Here is a 7,858-nt window from a genome sequence, read left to right on the forward strand (position 1 = left end):
TAGATTTATTAACTTGTCAAATATTAATTGTCAATATTACAGATATTATTCTGTATGACAAATTAATAAATCTTTAATATTCTCATAGCTAGCAGTGCATATGCCTATACAGATTACTGTGCACTTAACTGCGGAATCCCGGCCAAACAAGTCACTCAGCTGAGTGTGCTCCTAGTATAATGGCAGTTGACATTGGACATATTAGTCAACATGCCTAACTTGGAGTCAGACCCTAAAGGGAAACTCTGAAGGAGAAGAATTCGATCCGTGTTGTGGGTTGAATTCGGCGTAGCTCAATGGTCAGAGCGCTTGTTACGTAAAAACAAGAACCCGGGTTCGATCCCCGGCGCCGGAGAGAATTTTTCTCCTCAAATATTAATTGTCAATATTACAGATATTATTCTGTAGGACAAATTAATAAATCCATAATAAATTGTAAATGTTTGACTCTTAGAATTACATGTAACTAAATTTATTTTCATTTTGTTATTATTATTATTATTATTATTATTATTATTATTATTATTATTATTATTATTATATTGTTTCTGTATTACTATTAGCTATTTTTATATTTAGTGCTATGTGTTCTTATGCAGAGCTATTTTTAAGTCCGTGAAACATTAAAAAAATTCATAACTACTAAACTACACAATGGATAACAAATTATTTTACACTAAAATAAAGAGAAACTTCCAAGTTTTTTTACATATCTCACAGATGCTTAATGTGTTCACCTTTGCTAATACGGCATACATCCATGTGGTAATCCATCTCGTCCCGTACACGCTTCAGCATGTCACTGTTGACCAGAACCACGGTAGGCTTTAATCCGGTGGCGAAGCTCCTGGAGATTAGCGGAGCCACATAGACAATATCCTTCAAAAATCCCCACAAGAAAAAATCACACGGAGTTAAATCCGGTGATCGTGGTGGCCACTTCATTAACGCGTCATTTTCTCGTCCTGTGCGACCGATCCATCTTGTTGAAAATTTTGATTGAGATACTCTCGCACGTTGCTGTGGTAGTGACATGGACATCCATCTTGTTGAAAGATGAAATCATTGCTGTCTTCAGTAAGCCAATTTTGTAACATGTCCAAGTAAATCATTCCAGTGACGGTGGGCTCTACAAAGAAAAATGGTCCATACACCTTCTCTTTCGAAATCGCACAGAAGACATTCACCTAAGGTGAGTTTCACACATGCTCTAGAACTGCGCGGGAGTTTTCAGTCCTTCATATGCGCACATTGTGCCAATTAACGTTTCCGGAGACATGAAAAGTTGCTTCATTGCTAGCCTAAAGATGAGCAAGTCGGCAAAACCGTCTACTTCAAATCTTTGACGAGGTCCTTGCATATTCCAACACACAAAACGAATGCTTACTTTAGTAAACATTATTTTGCCACTATTGATAACTATTGCCACCTAGCGATAAATCATTGCAACTAAGCGCAGGCGTTTATTATTAAAAAAAAACTTGGTGAGTTTCTCTCTCTAACAGCATAACAATAGGAATATCCTGAACTAGCACCAACAGATAGCGCACGTGTACTTTGAGGGATGCGCTTTGCGTGTGCATTTGTTTTCCGGTATATAAAAATTGAGGATATACGTAGTGTATTAGTGCATTAAATACTCTTAAAAACAACTCAAAATGCCAAATTTTTGTTGTATTCCTCTTTGTGAAAACCAGGGAAAGTCTTTTATCTTCATTCAGGTCCAGAAATATTCTGAATACATGCTTTAAACCTTAAAAAAAATAACTATTTAAATTCTCCCTACAAAAATAACTACTTCAAATAAGGAACTGCTAGCTATACTGTTTTCGCTGTAAGAAAAATCCTAATGTAAACACAAGCACGTGGCTGTCATACCCGTGATTGCCTCATAGTCGAAACACTCACACGACGCAGGAAAATATAGTCCGTATTTGGAAACTATCATCTTGCATTATTTGAAAATAAAATATTGAATTCTAGTTGTTAAATACAATTAAACATACACGTATAACTTCACTCATATGTAAAACGATATGTAAAAAAAAAAAAAGCTACTTTTATATTTTGTTATGTACTATCAGCGTGGATGAATACAAACAGTAATACCGAGGTAGTCTGTTCTTGTAACAAGCTGGCGTCCCTTGAGCTTGTCGTTCACGTAAGCACGTGGTACTGTAGTACGGCTTCTGCATCCTCGGTGTGTGTGGTTATTAAACATAAGAGTGGAAACCCTCTCGAAAGCGGAGAAAAACAAATAGTCTTAAATGTACATAATGTGTTATGTGAGTTTTAATTAGAGTAATTATAAAGTAAATGTTTCCTAAGCAAACGAATGCATAGTAGTGAGGTTAGGCCTACTTGACGAGTAACGGGAAATGTTTAACATGAAACAGAATGTACAACAGTAGGCGGGAACACGTACTGAGAATCTATGGCGCCAAACAGCGGCCAATGAAGCCTCACTTCAGTCACGTACTATTGTTTATATTAGGATTTTTCTTACAGCGAAAAGATTATACACTTTAATTTTGGAAGAGGGAAAAGAAAATTAATACAATCATGTGCAACCTCGACAGCAAGCTATGTTAGCCTAGATTATATTCAGTACTTCTAGGAGTCTCCAAAGTTTACGCCAGCATTTTACGCCTGCAGTAAAGTCTCGATTAACTGGGATGTTTATTATCCAGGACGATCCATAGTGAAGTCCATTTCGTGAATAATGTTTTAATGTGCTGTAGACTAATTATTAAAACTGTGTTTTTACTTCAAATTTTCAAAACCATCCTACGTAGTATTCAAAACTGCACGTCCTTAACCTATAAAACGCACGAATAATCGTGATACTACTGCGATCATATTATATCATCTTATCAAACATTGCGTTTGATCTTTCTGCAACCAGAGAAAAAAATACGAGGAATTCAATCTCTATAGTCCCTTCCCTATAAAAAAGCACATTGGTGGCTGCATATCCTGTTTTTAGCGTATGGTACTTACAATACTAATGATTAAAGATGTAATATCACCTTCGACAAAGTTCCTATTTTTATTTATTTTTATTCGTACACCTCGTTCTCAAAGTTCTCGCTTAGGTTCATGAACATTCAATTTACTCGTGTCTGTATTCTGCATACTGCAGATTTCCCGATCCATTTCTTAAGGGGAATCGCTCAGTATTATAAAAGTTTACGCTATTATTTACGGTAAATTAAATTAAATTAAATTATGAGGTAAAAAGTTACTGAATTATATTAAATTATACTAGGTTATACAAAATAATTATGAATATAATTTTGACACGTATAGAAAACCAACAAGCGGGAAATCGTAATCAACTGTAGCATATCAGCGTATTCCGAATCTCACCGGTCCGGTGGCATCAATGACGTCACGTTGCAACGAAAATAAGGAACAAAACTGCTGGAAGAATCGATGCTGTCATGGCGACTGTGTAAGTGGTTATCTGTGCTACGCTAGCAAAATTTTGCGAAATTTCCTTACTGCCATCTCGTTCAAATAAAAGAGATCATAAACAACTTATTTCTTGAACCGGTAGTAATAACTGGTCCGTTGACATGTTCGCTCATAAGCCATTAACATATTGTTTTTACGTTGTGCTTATTACAAACAATACAGCAGAACTAAAGCAGAACACACCGCCATGACATAACAGTGCACGATGTCATTCGTCTGCTAATTCCCGCCCTATACAAGAACCAATCAGATTCACTGATGGAGACTGCCACCACCTCTGCAAGTTGATGGCACCGGTGCGATACCGGTGGAGCATCAATGACGTCATCGGTGGAATTCGGAACACCGTGATGCCATCGGATTGCTCACCGGTGAGATTCGGAATACGCTCTATGACATAATATAGCCCTACAACAAGTTGTGCCGCATGGAACGCTCCTGCCATCTAACGGTAAAACTTCGCATAAGATATCCCTATTACCATGATCTGTTGCATAGTTTATTTATTATTAAACTTTAAAATGTTTCGCGGACTTATGAATAGCCCTGTACTTCACTGTCAGTAAAATATATCTATTGAATAATACTACAACAATAAACTTTCACAGTGGCGACCCATTTATAGTGGAGTACGACAAGGCTGTGGCCTTTCACCACTTCTGTTTATTATATATATAAATATAATCATTCAAGATTGGCGACAGACACGACATGGATTTATTCCAATTAATCGAAATTTGCAGCTTGATGCTTTACTTTTCGCTGATGATTTAGTTCTCATGGCATCAACTGAAGATGATTTACAATATTCAGTACACAATTTAAATAAGGTCAGTGAAAAATATAACATGGAAATTAATATTGAAAAATCGAAAATCATGTCATTTTGTGGGAAATTCCCTGTGCCAAGCAAAATCTGTTTGAATAATAAAATAATAGAAAGAGTAAATACCTTCACTTATCTTGGCTATACACTATCACCTTATGATGAAGTAGATATTGCTGAAAAAATATGTAAATATAATAAAACAATGGGGATCATTAATAAAATCATGAAACCTTCACTAGTACAAAGACACACAAGAATAGGCTTGTATAAAACCTTAGCACAGCCAGTATTAAGCTATGGTAGCGAAGCGTGAACTGTGAAGAATAAAGATGTCAGTAGAATAACAGCAAGTGAGATGAGGTTTATGAGAGCAACAGCTGGATATACTCGCTGGGATCATAAAAAAAATGAGGACCTAATGCAAGAACTTCAAATAGAACCCATTATACAGCTCATCAGCAAATATCAACTTCAGTGGAAGGGTCATCTCGAACGAATGAATCGATGCAGAATTCCAAAAGCACTGCTTCATTACCATCCATATGGCAAAAGATCTCTAGGCCGTCCAAAGAAGAGATGGACTGAAAATTCTAGTTTGAGACCGTAACAGGCCACTTGGCCTAATACTTGTTAGGAAGATGATGATGATGATGATGACGAATAATACTACATTATGCAACGAGCGTCTTAATTACCATTATAGTCAAGATTTCATACGACTTTTTATGCTCGACCACATTTCTAACTTGAAATTATTCATAAGTATTCATGTTATTCTTATCTGATTGAGGAGCGGAACTGACCTTGTGCAATACCTAGTAAATTGTAAGATGTGCGCAGACGCGAAAGTATTGATTTTTTCCGAGAAACAAATGTCGACATTGACCTTGATATAATCTAGAAGAGAGTAAAATAGTTGTCTATCGATTGCATATCCGAGAATAATCTATACTTGCACTTTCATATTGCTACAATGGTATTTTCTGATTGGTGGAACACCTGAACAGCCACCGGCGTGGCTCAGTCGGTTAAGGCGCTTGCCTGCCGGTCTGAAGTTGCGTTCGGGCGCGGGTTCGATCCCCGCTTGGGCTGATTACCTGGTTGGGTTTTTTCCGAGGTTTTCCCCAACCGTAATGTGAATACAAGGTAATCTCTGGCGAATCCTCGGCCTCATCTCGCCAAATATCATCTCGCTATCACCAATCTCATCGACGCTAAATAACCTAGTAGTTGATACAGCGTCGTTAAATAACCAACTAAAAAAAAACACCTGAACTTTAATGAATAGGTGTACTTTAATGAGGTCCATTAAAGGGCTGCTACCAGGTGTATAATTACTACATTTCGGAATGGTCGAGCATAAAAATAAATACATATTTAACGGACCCTAGAACTGGGACCTGTATAGTATCGCGAATAATAATGCCAGCTATAAATGTAGGAAAACTTTAAATTATTTCTAGAGTATGTATTATTAGATCTGCTTTAAATTTAAATGGAGGAATGCGTCAACTCTAGTTCTGTGTGTCCCCGCAACAGGCTGCTACTAACCATACTGTGTCAGCTGCTGCTTAAATAAATTGGGTTTCTGAAGTGTCTCTTCGCGGAAGCTCTGCACTGACGTCATCACACACATGAAATATATGGAATCCATCGCAGGTGTTTTCAGTTTGCATTGTGTCGAAATGTTTCTTTGTAGCTTGAAGACTCGGCAATGTCAGACCTGTCCAAGACACGACGTGAAATATGTGACACGGGCCACGCGTTGCAAACCTGTTACGGGAGTTGACAATGGAAGAGGACAAAAGGAAACGTAAATATAATACGAAATGATGGATAATTGCGAAGAAAGAAAAAAATATGGTGCAACAAGGTGTTTAAAATTAAGTTCACATAGTAATTAAAATTAATCCTTGTCACGAAAATCACATTATACTTTACATTGTACCTTCCACGAAGTTAGCAGGTTAATCCTAGACAGATAATAAACTATAACAGAGATTGTATACGAATTTAAAAATAGTTCCTGTATTAAAGGAGTAGGAAATTTATGAAGGAAAATTCTGAAAATGATAATTATAAATGTATTAATATAATAAAATTTATAGAGCACATCTAGGTCAGAAAGCATGGATAGACATAACGGCTCGGTTAGAAAAGTCAACGTACTATGGTAGGAACGATCATGATTTTAAAATCAAATGTAGGAAACAGAAAACGGATGTAGGTAAATCTCATTTTTAAATAGAACTATAAATGATTGGAATGACCTACCTGCAGCGGTCTTTGAGGGCTGTCCTTCCTTAAGGAGATTCAATAATAACTTAAAAAGTTGTGTATAAAGTATAAATGAAAATTAAGGTGACATTTATGCTTAACATTTAATTTTTTAAAGTGACATGTGTTTATTTGGCCTGACGAGTTACTTCCTAGGTTTCAATTGTAAATTATTTAAAAATAGCGTGTATGAGGGTCTTAGACTAGAAATGTTTAGCTTAAATGTAGTTCTGTTAATAAGTATGCATAAGAGTGCAAGTATTTGTCTTATTTGAGCTGTTGTATCAGTGAAGCGTGGTGAGTCAGTGAAGTTATGGTTTTACAGTGCAGTGAATAGTTCCGATCAGTGATAATTTATAGCGTCAATGAAATGTGTTCTATAGTGTCAGTGAAATGCGTCATAGTGCCACTACAGTGAGTGAGATGAGATTAAAGTGAAAGACTATTATCGGTACCAATGTGAAACTTATGTAGGGCCTATACATATGTAGGTTGTATTGTAAAATTAGGTTCACTTATTAATTAGGTTATTTTTTTGTTTTATTATTAATTGTAATTATTGTGTTCAATTGTTTTGTGTATATAATTGTATTGTGTATTGTATAATTGTATTTGTATTGTATAATTGTATTGTATACTGCAATTTTATTGTGTATTATTTATATTGTGTATACAACGGCCACGGGGTGCTTGCCCACTTGCAATGTAAATAAATACATACATATATAGGGTAATTCATGAAGCTCTCCTCCTGTTCAAGAAGGTGATTCCTGAGATTATTTGGAATAAAAAAATGTACATAAATTAGTGGGAGAAAAAATGTATTTTGGCCGGATGCAAGAGGCAAAAATAGGGCTGAAAGAAAGAGGAAAGAAAGAATTCAACTGGATGAATAGGGACCAGTGGAGAAGAAAGATAAAACTTCAGGCACAGAAAGATTTATAAACATTGTTATTCTGTACCTATATAAATTTATTATTATTATTATTATTATTATTATTATTATTATTATTATTATTATTATTATTATACTTGATTATTTAAGAACTCTGTATCAAATATCAAATATCCTAATCTTGTCAATTCGAATAGTTCTAGTATTAAATTTAAAAAGTTATGTATGGATTTTATAAAAATTGAAAAACTGTAAATTTAAATTTATATACTATAATTACAAATTGTATTGTATAATTATTAATTATAATTGTATTTTATAATTATTAATTTCAATTCAGGAATCCGCCCCTGAGCACGAGTTCTACTCTTTCAGGGGTG

The 7,858-nt window shown here is 35.3% G+C and overlaps 1 non-coding gene across 1 annotated transcript; it reads left to right on the top strand.

Annotated features, from left to right (window-relative positions):
• The first annotated feature begins 282 nt into the window (after window positions 1-282).
• TRNAT-CGU (transfer RNA threonine (anticodon CGU)) lies at window positions 283-355 on the top strand. Its single transcript has one exon. It is a non-coding gene; the product is annotated as a tRNA-Thr (tRNA).
• Window positions 356-7,858: the final 7,503 nt, after the last annotated feature.

This window comes from Periplaneta americana, chromosome 5 (genome assembly GCF_040183065.1).
Source record: "Periplaneta americana isolate PAMFEO1 chromosome 5, P.americana_PAMFEO1_priV1, whole genome shotgun sequence".
NCBI lineage: Eukaryota > Metazoa > Arthropoda > Insecta > Blattodea > Blattidae > Periplaneta > Periplaneta americana.